We start from the raw sequence: 13,794 nt of genomic DNA on the forward strand, positions 1-13,794 counted from the left end.
ATATATACTTTGATGAAAAAAGTAGTCAAAACTGAAAGTATAAGTTTGTTGAAACACATATTTTATACAAAGACAAATAATTGCAATACAAATGTTAAAATAACTATTTGATGATGAAAAGATATTCTTTAGGATATGTAAGGATGCGGCAGGTTGGCCTAACGCACGTGAAGATTGGGCAGGTTGGTCTAACGCAAATTGAGCAAGAGGGGCTAACCTGCCTAATCGTCACGTTTAGGGTATAAGCATTATAAGTATTTCTTAAACCATTAATTGATAACCCAGCAAGCACAATTAACGTTGAAATTTATTGTTAAAAAATGGTTGATTTTTGGTTAAAATGGAAACGCAAATCTACGTTGAGACCAAACGTTCGATCAACGTTGAGAACAAACCAAAAACCAACGTTAGATTAACGTTGATTTAGCGTTGATTCAACCAACTTATATACGAGTTTACCAACCTTAAAAATACAACTTTTTGCGCCGTGACTCTTTTAATCCGAAAATACATGTTTATTGTACAATATTGTGTTTTTATGAAATTTTTTAAGAAAAGAAACAATAATTCTTCATAAACTTATAATAGCTGTCATAGTACAATGTCTTATGGTATTGTACAGCAGATCTTGTTCTCAATTGTTACAGCTTTCACTTATTTAAAATTAGTATAATTAGTTAATTTTATATTATAAAACTAACTGTTGTTAAAGATCTTCAAAGTAAGGTACATTTGTACATTTTACAAGTATTATTATACTTCACATTATTCACAAGCAAATGTGATCAATAAGGAGAATAAAAACAACTCATTACTGATCCGTGCCTAACTTACTTCACTGACAAGATATCAATCTTTTTGAATAAAGATACATTATACATCAACATCATATATCAACGCATATACACACACATAAAACAAACCTATCTCCTAATGAGGGTACAGCTCCAAAACTCAGTTTTATGGTTCTGAGGCCGGCTGGTAGTCAGGTTTCCTAAACTCTGTGGTAGATCTCAGAGAGGCTAATTCTATCAACAGCTAAAAAATATCAAAGTATTAACAGTGCCATATTGCACATGGATGGTGTCCCTGTTTGTACTTTTAGTGTGAGTTGCCAAGGCCACATTTGGAGCCATTTGTTGCGGCTTTGGGTTTATTAATAGTAATAAGGCAATTGCTTGGGCTATTAAACAGAGTTCAGAGTACTATTTATGCTTTGAGTCAAATTTTTAACAAATTTAAAAATGAGTACAGTACCAAAAACTATAAAACACAAAAAACCATCATCATACCAAGTTCTCTAAACCTATCATTCACTAATATTGGTGGTCTTCGAATTCACCTTTCTTCTGTTGATTCTTATCTCTTGCAAAGTTTACCAGACCTATTTGCTCTTTGTGAGACTAATTTGAGTTCAGCTGTCTCATCATGTGATCTTAGTGTAGATGGTTATCTTGCTTTAACTCATAAAGACTCTAATAGTCACATGCTTGGCCTGGGCATTTACATTCGTAAGAACTCACCCGTTTGCCGTGAAACTAGGTTTGAATCCACACACGATACTTTTATGTGCTTTCGTTTAGCACCACTTCACTCTATCGCCTTTCTATTTGTTCTATATCGCTCTCCTTCATCTCAAGACTGCACTCTTTTTTGTTATTTCTGATCATATTAACCAAGCCCTTTCTCTTTATCCATAAACCTAAAGTGTTGTTGTCTGTGACTTTATTGCCCTGGATGGCTTGACTCTAGTGTCAGTGATTCTGCTGGCATTAAAGCTCAAATAGTCAAATAGTAGCCTCACTCTCCTCCGTGGTTTTCCTCACACTGTGCTGCTGCGATTGCCAATCGAAACCGTTACTTCCATATCTATCAGCAAAAAAATTCTCCAGTAAACAGACGTCTGTTTATTACTGCTAGAAACCATTGTAAAAAGGTTTTGTCTAACGCCAAAGCCCACTATTCTCAGGTCATGAAATCTCGTATCTTATCTCAAAAATTAGGCTCTCGCGACTTCTGGAGAATCTTTAATAGTATCAACAATAAGGGCAAATCTTTAATTCCACCTCTCTTGTATGGCTCAGACTTTGTCACCTCATCTAAAGACAAAGCTGAATTGTTTGATAAAAACTTTTCATCAATATCATCTCTTGATTCCACTAGTTGCGTACTACCAGATATAGCCAAGGTTGACCCATTGCTTGAAATTCGTATCACTTCAGCTTCTGTATCTAAAGTGATTTTCTGCTTAGACTCTTCTACAGCTTGTGGCCCGAACAACATAACTGTTTTAGTCTGGCAGAGGTGTTCTCCGAAGCTGTCGTCTATACTTTCAAAACTATTCAACAAGTGCTTATCAGAGTCTTGTTTTCCAGCCTGCTGGAAAGCGGCATCCGTTATCTCTATCTTCAAAAATTCTGGAGAGCAATCTGATTCGTCTAACTACCGTCCCATTAGTCTTCTTCCTATCATAAGCAAGATTTTTGAATCTTTAATTAACAAACAATTAATTTCTCATCTTGAATCTAATCACTTACTTTCTGACCATCAATATGGATTTTGATCTTCACGTTTTACAGCTGATTTGCTAACAGTAATAACTGATAGGTTTTATCGTGCATTAAATAAAGGTGGAGAGGTTAAGGCCATTGCTCTTGACATTTCAAAAGCTTATGATAAAGTTTGGCATGCTGGTCTTCTCCATAAGCTTTTTTCTTACGATGTATCTGGCAATATCTTTAAGATTATTAAATCCTTCCTTATCAATCATAGCATAAAAGTTGTCCTCAATGGACAGCACTCTTCTTCTCATTCTGTAACTTCAGGGGTTCCTCAAGGTTCTATCCTTGGCCCTATACTCTTTTTAATTTACATCAACGATCTTCCAGATATTCTCACATCTAAGGTGGCATTTTTTGCTGATGATACTACCATTTATTCTTGTCGGGAAAAGAAGCCAACACTCTCGGATTGCTTAATGGGGACATTTAAGCTTGAAAAGGATCTTACTTCTGCTTCAGCATGGGGCTCGCAGTGGCTGGTGAACTTCAATACAGATAAAACTCAATTTTTTCCAGCCAATCGTTATTGCAATAATTTAGATCTTCCTATATTAATGAACGGTGATGTACTCGATGAGTCATCTACTCTTTATCTTCTAGGATTAACTCTTACTTCTAATCTTTCTTGGAAACCATATATCAAATCAGTTGCAAAATTAACATCTGCTAAGGTTGCATTTCTTTATCGAGCTCGTCCCTTTCTTACTCTGGATTCTATTCTCTATCTCTCTAAATCTCAACTTCGGCCTTGTATGGAATACTGTTGCCATATCTGGGGCGGATCTTCTATCGATGCCTTTTCTCTTTTAGACAAGGTGCAAAAATGCATTGTAAACATAATTGGACCTGCTCTTGCAGATGTAAAAATGCATTGTAAACATAATTGGACCATTATCACATCGTCGTAATGTTGCTTCTCTTTCTCTTTTCTACAAGTACTATTATGGGCACTACTCTAAAGAGCTAGTGTCTTGTGCCATCTACTGAAACTCATTCTCGTGTTACTCGTCATTCAACTAAGTCTCATCCTTTTTCTGTGACTGTTCCTAAGTGCTCCAAAAACGCTTATTCGTCTATTTTTTTCCTCGAACATTAGCTCTTTGGAATTCGCTTCCTTCATCTTGTTTTCCTGATTCATATAATTTGCAATCCTTTAAGTCAATCGTTATCTTGCTCTACAATCTTTATCTTTTCTTTTTCAGTAACTTCCAACTTTTATTAGTGGCTGCTTACAGCCTTGTTGGAAGCAAAAATGTTTAAAAAAAAATCTTTAGCATTTGCAGTAAAATTTCTAATATTGTAAAAAAAAAAATTAAAAAATCAGCCTGGTTCTCAAAAGAAGCGTATTTTCAAGGATACTTAAAAGACTTTAAAACAGTTCTTTTTAATATTTCTGATTGAAAGTGTGAAAAAGATTTATTTTTAATAAAATAGAGCGAGGCTAACTAAGCATACGTGAAGTTGGGCTAACAAGATATTTCGAGAACAACGCATTGCATAACAAAACATATTGCGGATGAAAGTTAAGGAATTAGAATGGTAACAGAATGCGCATCAAAAGACTGTCGGAAAGCAGTTGAGTAAGATTTGGATTTTGATTTGAGTTGATTTAGATTTTAGTTGATTTGGTTGAGTAGGTTACTTTTTCTATTTTGGACTTAAAAAATTTAAAAAATAAATTATTTGTATTTTTCTTTTAGATACATATAAATTTTGTTATTTTCCATCACTCAAGTGTTGATATTTTACCAATTATAAGAATTTCGATTATAATTAGTTGTTTTTCTTAAGTCTTCTCGTTCTCTTTAAAACCTAACTGAATCACCTTGTCTAAGTTGAGCAGCTTTGAATAAAATTAATAAAACTTAGTTATCGAAAGAAAGAAACTTTGATAAGAAAACATTTTTTGATTTATGAATTTAAATTTGAATTTTTTTAAAATAGTAGTTTTTAAATCGGGCTTCAAAGTTACCATTGTATGTTTATATTTTTATACTTTTACGACACTTTCTTACTTTTTAATTATTCACTTCTCTTACGTCATTAATAAGTGTATAAAAGGTTTATAAATTATACACATGCTTAGTATTAACGATAGCTTTATTGATGATTAATCCAAGTTCCATATAATTATATAAAAAATTCCAAATACATGAATCATTTTATAATAAAATTTTTATTTAAGGTTTTAGTGAGCAGAAAAGATTTTAGTGAGCAGACGTTTTTTTAACTAAAAACGAAAAATTTATTTTAAGATTTTTTCATTAAAATTTTTTATCGATGTATTTTTGGAATATGATTCATATTTTTGAAATTTTTATATAACTTCGCTTCATTTGAAACTTAACATAAATACTTTTGAAAAACTTTTTTTTGATGATATTAGGGACCAAGCAACCCCTAAATTTTGTACAATAAAATTTATAATCATCTTACTATAAACAATTTATTATACAGCAATCAATATGGATTCCAAATAAACAATTCCACTGAACATGCCATTTTACAATTTACAAGAAATATAACTGACTCATTTGAAAATTTTCAATTTACTTTAGGTGTTTTCATTGACTTGACAAAGCTTTTGATACTATTGATCACAAAATTCTTTTTATAAAGTTGGAGTGGTACGAAATTACTGGAAATATAATAATTTGGCTTAAAACTTACCCAAATAATCGGAAACAATTTGTTTATGCAGATAACATATCATCTAATTTGTTAAATATTTCATGTGGAGTTCGTCAAGGATCCATATTAGGACCCCTCCTATTTCTAATTTATATTAATGATCTACCAAAAGCTTCTAACCTACCCAGCAAACATGACAACGTTGAATCAACGTTGAAAACCGGTCGCAAAAGATGTTGCGGAAACGTTGACAAAGTAATCGATTTTGCAAAGATATGTAACGTTGTTTAATAGACGTTGATTAAACGTTATTGCGTAACGTTGAAAAAACGTTACTAAATGACGTTACAAAAGCGTCGCATCTAAACGTTAAAAAAGCGTTACATAAAAAGCGTTGAATAAACGTCGCAACTTAACGTTGAAAAAACGTTACTTATAAAGCTTTGTATAAAGACTGTTAAAGCAATCTATTTTGCAAGAATTTCTCACGTTGTTAGTAAAACGTCAATTTAACGTGACTCAAAGACGTCGAATAAAGGTTGAAATACAACGTTGACAAAACGCTTAAATGCGCAGTAGAAATTATCGCAAAATATTATTAAACGTAATTAAACGTGGCTATAATATATATTGAATTGGCAAATAAAACTAAATTGTAAGTTAAACTCTGCATTTGCAATATTTCCAAAATCAATTTTTAATACTAACGGTAGTATACAATGATAAAAAAGCTTAAAATATATAATTTATAGATATATATAAAATTATAATATTTTCTTTAAGATTTATGTCTGTGTGAGTGTTTGCATATATATTTATGCATTATATAAAAATACAATTAACAGGATATCGTATCGATAGGTCAGGATATCATTGAGATACAGAATCTAAATCAAAAAACAAAACTTGTACCATTAGTAGTCTGAAAACAAACGTAAAAACAAAAGTTATTAAATTAATATAATTATTATTAAATTTAAAAAGTTAAAATATATATATATATATATATATATACATATATATATATATAACTTATATATATATAATTTATATATATAATTTACAATTAAAAGTTCAGGTATCACTCCATTGACTAGTTATTAACTATATCGGTGACACCTAACCTTATTTATGTGAGTTTATAAATATTATTGTAAACTTTCACATTTTATAGTTAAATAAATGGATTATTATTACTATATATAAAATATATAGATGAATAAATTACATATATATAGATATATAAATTATATATACATATATATATTATATATATATATATATATACATAAATTATATATATACATATATATATATAATATATATATATATATATATATATATATATATATATATATATATATATATATACATATTTATTTATTTATTATACAGTAAACTCCCGGTTATTCGAAATGGCACTTATTAAAATTGTCTGCTTATTCAAAGCAATTTTTATTTCCTTTGAATTTTCTTTAACAAACTCATGCAAATGCTGTTATGCAGAAATGCAGTTATTCGAACCTGCAGTTGTTCAAAATTTCGGTTATTCGAAACAATTTTTGCTCCCCTTGAAGATAAAAAAACACATTTAAGGAACAAAAAATAAATAAAAAATGGACTATATTTTCAATGAATTGTAAAATATTTATTATTTTACAAGGATAAAACTGAAGTAGCACCAAATTCCAAGGGTCTTTTTCTTTTTTACTTTCTACTTTTATTAAAATTTGAAAGAAACTTAAGGTAGGTCATTTTAAAGAGCATATTCAGTTATTCGAGTTTTAGGTTATTCGAAATAAAATCTTATACCCCTTGGAGGTTCGAATAATCGGAAAATTACTATATATATATATATATATATATATATATATATATATATATATATATATATATATATATATATATATATATATATATAATATATATACAAAATTATATAATTTTGATATATATATATATATATATTTACAAAATTATATAATTTTGTATATATATATATATATATATATATATATATATATATATATATAAAAAAATATATAATTTTTTATATATATATATATATATATATATATATATAAATATATATATATATATATTTATATATACAATATTATTTACGTCAGAATCTATATAACTGCAAAAGTTTTAAGTTTTTTTTTAAATTTGATTCCAGAGAGAAAAAAAAAACATTTATAACTCTTTTTAACTCAATGCAAAAGTAACTCTATTAAATGAACTTTTCTAACTTACAGTTTTTCTCTCTAAAATAAATGTGACAAAAGTAAGAAACATCTACATTTTTATAATGAAATATAATGCTTTGTCAATAACTATATACTTAAAAGTATTAACATCAAAAATATTTTATTAAAGTTATTAACAATAAGCATTTCAAACTATATTTTTTGGAATTTACTTTTAGAAAAAGTTAAAATAACAATAATGGTTTATCATCAAAATTATTCATTGAACATCAAATCTCGGGTCACTTTTGATCGAAAAAAGGGCCTAACCTACAAGCAATGTGATGAAAAATATCAAATATCAGTAAGTGATGTTAGGAAGATGTGTATAGAGTATGAAACAACTGGTTCTGCTGAAATTCAGAAAAGACCCATTTAGACTTTAACAATAACCAATATCCTAATTGCACTGATAAAAAAAAATTCAACAATAACCTAAAAAAAATTCAACAATAAAATAACGCAGATTGTTGAAAATCTTAAATTAAATGTTTCCTATCAAACTGTACAGAGAAGACTTAATTTAAATGGTTTAATAGTTTAGGTGGTTTTAATAAACCTTCTCCAGAAAAGTAAACTTCTCATTAGTCGTATAAGCAAATAAAAACTTTTAGCATTTGCAAAACTGCATATTAACAAGTGTGAGGCATTGTGGAACTTAGTGTTATGGACTGATAAGAATAAATATCAAATACTTGGCTTAAAAACGACAAAGAGTTTGGCGCAGACCTTGTGATGCACTCTAAGATAGAAATCTTACAAAAGCAGTCTAGCACGGAGGTGATTCGCCTATGGCTCGGGGATGTTTTGATTCAAGTAATGTGGGACGACTGGTGAATGTTGAATGTATAATGACAGGGAAGTTGTATGTTAATTGGCTTTCAAAAAATTTATGTGAATCCGTTTAAGAATTGATCGCAAATTTTTTTTCACCATGACAACGACCCTAAACACACATGCAAAGCGACACAACAATTCCTCAAAAAAAAGTAAAGCTAACATCCTTAAATGGCCGCCACAAAGTCCAGACCTTAACCCTGTTAAAAATATATATGGGCAATTTTGAAATCTAAAATAATTGTAAAATAGCTCATTTCATTTAAAAGAGTTACTTTTACAATGATTTAAAAAAAATTATAAATAATTTTTTTCTTGATTACAATCAAATTTTTGAAGTTATGTTGATTCCATTGTAAATAATTTTGTTTTTATTGTTAGAGTTCTAAATTTATCAAAAATATTAATGCTATACATGTATATATATATATTAACTATACATGTATATATATATATATATATATATATATATATATATATATATATATATATATATATATATATATATATATATATATATATATACATATATATATATATATATATATATATATATATCTATGTATACGTATATATATATATATATATTTGTATATACATATATATATATATATATATATATATATATATATATATACATATATATATATATATATATATATATATATATATATATATATATATATATATATATAGCGTATATGCATAAATTAACTAAATTAAACTTACTTGAATAGTTGTAACTATAAACCATCAATTTAAATCATATAATGTACTTTGTTCATAAGATGGAAACCAGTTAAAACCATATCATTCCTCTATCTTTGATCCACCAGAACTTTACTAAATAAACTTATACCTAAAATCAAATTATCAGATGTCAAAAAAATTTAAACAGTATTATTAAAATCAGATATGACAAATAATTAATATTAAGTTTTATATATTCTTTACCATATAAAAAGTTAAATGCAAAGAGAAACACAATCATTCACTGACATAATTACTTTCATTCTTTTTTGGAGTCCTCTGTAGTCGTAAAATTAAATCCTTCGCCTACTTCTTTATCTAATAATAGATACTTATAAGTAATTATTTAGTAAAACAAATATAAACAAAAATGTAAAAACTAAAATGTAGACCCAGTGCAAACAGATTACGATATATATCTAGGCAATCATAATACAATAAACAGAATCGAAAATTTACTTATCCCAAAATAAAAATAAGACTTATTAGATGTTTATTTGATATAGTACTTCACCATTAATATAAAACTATAACAGTTTTTTTATTCATATAAAACAATTAAAATAGCAATGAGTACTGTAAAATTTAATGACCTCCAGTAACTTTAAATCTTTTAACTCTAAGCTTGTTCCATGAATAATCAATTGGAAAACTATTATAGGCAGCTTTCATTGCATGAACACCAGTTGACAAAAATAACCAACCATCTTCTATCCAACAACATAGAGCAACTACCTCTGCTTCAATGTGTTTTTAAAATAAACAACTTAAGCCCAAGATTGTGAATTCATTGTAATAGATCATCTAAAAAAAAGGCATCATTTGTTTTATTTATATTTATAAATAAATATATATAATTATATATATATATATATATTTACATACATGTTTTTATTATATATATATATATAATATATATATACATTTATAAACAAAAATATATGTTTATATGTATATATATATATATATATATATGTATATATATATATATATATATATATATATATATATATATATATATATATATATATATATATATATATATACACACATATATATACATATATATATATATATATAATGTATGTATATATATGTATATATACATATATATATAATATATATATATATATATATATATATATATATATACATTTATAAACAAATATATATGTTTATATGTATATATATATATATATATATATATATATATTATATATAAAATCATATACTATATATATATATATATATATATATATATATATATATATATATATATATATATATATATACTATATATATATATATATATATATATATATATATATATATATATATATATATATATATATATATGTATATATCTATATATATATATATATATTCATAATTACATGCATTAATACATAATATTAACATAAATAAAAATACATATCAAAGGTATGTGATAAATAATAAATGTTAGAATTATATATACAACACCAACTCTAAAACTAGAGCTAGAAATATAAACATTATATATACATCTATATATTTCTTTTATATATATTCATAAATTTACCCATATATATATGCATAAATACATATTATTAAAATAAATAAAAATACATGATAAAGAACAAATGTTAGAATTAAATATACAACACCTCTATTATTAAAACTTAATACTTTTCCTAATAAAATTAGTAGTTTTTCAAAAAAAAGGGAAATAAAGTTTCTTATCCAAACGTGTTTTTATATAAAAAAAAACTTAATAATGCATACTTTCATTATTGGTCGAAGATTTTATACTGACTATTTGCTTGATAATTAGGGTAAGGTGCTTAAAGTTTTTCAAATAAATAAAAAAATGAGTCTGTGAACAGACTAAATTTAGTCTGACTTATTATGTTTTATTAATTTTGATATTACTTAAAACATCTGAATCTTATTAAAATTAAGTGCTATTTGTAACTTAGAAATAACATATTTAATACAACTTTGCAATTTATTAAAATGGTTATTTTAAAATAAATAAATCATCAACAAAAATAACCTGATTAAACCGATTATACTCTGAGATTTATGTATATTATATACAATTTGATGCAAAATCTAAAAGTTTTAAATTAGCCGCAGTAAAAAGAAGTTATAAAACATAACTTTATCAAAATATTTTTTTTAGCCCATCTGCATGCTTTCTATTAAGTTTTCATTGCCTATTCTTTACGGCAAATTATTTTTGTAATGGCTAGTTAATGAGACAATATTTTTTAATGCGTCACTTCCTCAACATTGTCAAAACAACGTTTAATTAACGTTGGCAAAATATCACTTTTTCAACGTTTTTTAACTACCACATTTTCAACCTTGGTATATGTAACGTTGAATAAGCGTTGTTTCATAAATAGCTTAAATACGTTGAAAAAGCAGCTAATGTCTAACGTTGATAAACCTTCAACTTTGCGACGTTTTTACAGTGATTATTTGCGTACTTTTATTCAACGTCGAATAAACGCGGTTTTTTGAGAAGATAATATAAGTTGATATTTATACGCTTATTCAACGTTGAAAATGTGACGTTTAAAAAGCGGTTTATTTTTAACGTTGATGAAGCATAGATTTTGAATCGTCTTTAAAATGGCTTTTTGCGTAAGTTGATTCCACGTTGAATAAACGTCTTTTTTTTGAGAAGCTAAATTACGTTACAATTTCAACGCTTATTCAACGTTTAAATTTACCGCGATTTAGTATACAATAACAAACATTGATTCAACGTTGAAAGCGCGTTGTTTTTGTGACTGTAACGCTTTTTCTACGCTGCGACCGGTTTTCAACGTTGATTCAACGCTGACATGTTTGCTGGGTAATGACAACTATGTTTGCTGATGATTCTAACTTATTTCTTTCTCATAAAAACATTTTTACACTTTTTAACAACATGAACATTGAACTAGCCAAAATTTCTGAATGGTTTAGATTAAACAAACTGTCATTAAATATTGATAAAACTAAATGGATTCTTTTTCATCCTTATGGTAAAAAGCACCAGCTGCCAAGCAACTTACCCTTTCTTTTTATCGATAACATAATTATTAAAAGAGTTTTAGTGACAAGATTTTTAGGTGTATATATCGATAAAAAAACTTAATTGGAAAAGCCACATTGCTAACTTGTGCAATAAAATTTCAAAGAGTATAGGCATTTTATACAAAATAAGAAACTTTCTAGATAAACATACCTTAATTCAGTTATATTATTCGTTAATTCATTGCCATATTAATTATGCAAACATTGCTTGGGGTAGCACTTATAAAAGTAAACTTAAACCTCTCTATCGGCAACAGAAAGCACTCAATATATATATGAGTTAAATATTTTTAATATTCTTTGTTTTATGTATAAATGCAAGACCCACCTATCACCCGTTTCTTTTCGTAACTTGTATGTACAAAGAGATAGAAATAAATATATTTTAAGGAACGATAATTTAATTCAACAACCATTTTCTTAAACTAATTTTGGTAAATTTCATTTCGCGGATTATTTTTATGGAATAGTATAGTTCTAAATACTTCTAAAGATTTTTCTCAAGAGTGTAATTTTGATTCTTTTAAACAAAATCTTAAAAAACTCATTTTTTCAACTGAAAATATACTAATCTATTTTAAATTTTAAAATTTTTTGAAAATCCTTTATCTATATTAGTATATGTATATATTTAATGTACATTCTTTTTTATTTATTTTTTTGTTTGTTTTTTTATCCACAAGCAATTAGCGGTTTCTCTGTGACAGGACCTGATGGTCTTCTTTGAGTAATCCGCGTTCTTTATATATATTTTTAATATTTATTTTCTTAACGATATCTTGACTTGTTAACTTTTATTATTGTAACAAAGTTTTATTTATTTAAATTGTAATAAATATTGCAATAAAGAACAACAACAACAAAAATTATTAATAAATGTTCTTTTTCACTTATTTCTAAATTGTATTTTGCATCTTTGTCTCTCAAAATAGTATACGCACTAAAGTATATGGCGTAAATAAGACATGTGTAACCTCTAAAGTAAAAAAAAAAATTAGAAATAACATTTCTCAATAAATGACCTCATTAAATTAAAGGTTTTTAATGTGCATTGCACATGTTCTTGCTTGCTAAAATAGCTAAATTCTTAATCTTTCAGGTTTTGAAAGATTTTTGTCCATAAGACAAATTAGTAAACAAATTAATAAGCTAATTAATTTTACGTAAAGAAAAACATAGTAGACAGTAAACATTTTAAACTTATCAAATGACGGTTATCCGATGATCAGTTTAAAGTAATTCCTGGGTACAGGCAGGCAGCGGCTATTAAATGGCTATTAAGTGGCTTAACCAACGAGTGGGTACCCGTCGAGCCAATACCAAAAAAAGCTTTTACCGGTATTTTTTACCCGCATTAAGATAAAAGTACCGATAAGGAGCTGTCCATTAATTACGTCAACAAAATAGGGGGGGAGGGGGCTTGTAAATTTTTGACAATTTTTGCCAAGAGGGAGGGGAGAAGTCAAGTTGACATCAACAACGTTACTTTTTTAAATAAATTTATTTACTTTGTTACTAGTTATGCATATTTATTTAGTTACTAGTCATGCATACTGACCGAGAAAAAAGGTATCGAAACGAGACTATTTCATGCCAGAATTAGTACGCTTTCCAATCGTAGTCACCTTACCAACAGGCAGATATAGAAGCGCTAGAAAAAGTTCAAAACCGTGCCACAAAAACCATTTCTGAGATTA

The 13,794-nt window shown here is 26.8% G+C and overlaps 1 long non-coding RNA gene across 1 annotated transcript; it reads right to left on the reverse strand.

Moving 5' to 3' along the window:
- Positions 1–5,985: 5,985 nt before the first annotated feature.
- On the reverse strand, positions 5,986–9,757 carry LOC136090133 (uncharacterized). Its single transcript, XR_010643195.1, has 4 exons — positions 9,622–9,757; positions 9,233–9,346; positions 9,008–9,137; positions 5,986–6,079 (listed from the first exon to the last, which is right to left on the reverse strand). It is a non-coding gene; the product is annotated as an uncharacterized LOC136090133 (long non-coding RNA).
- Between the last annotated feature and the right edge of the window lie 4,037 nt (positions 9,758–13,794).

Source organism: Hydra vulgaris, chromosome 13 (genome assembly GCF_038396675.1).
Source record: "Hydra vulgaris chromosome 13, alternate assembly HydraT2T_AEP".
Taxonomy (NCBI): domain Eukaryota; kingdom Metazoa; phylum Cnidaria; class Hydrozoa; order Anthoathecata; family Hydridae; genus Hydra; species Hydra vulgaris.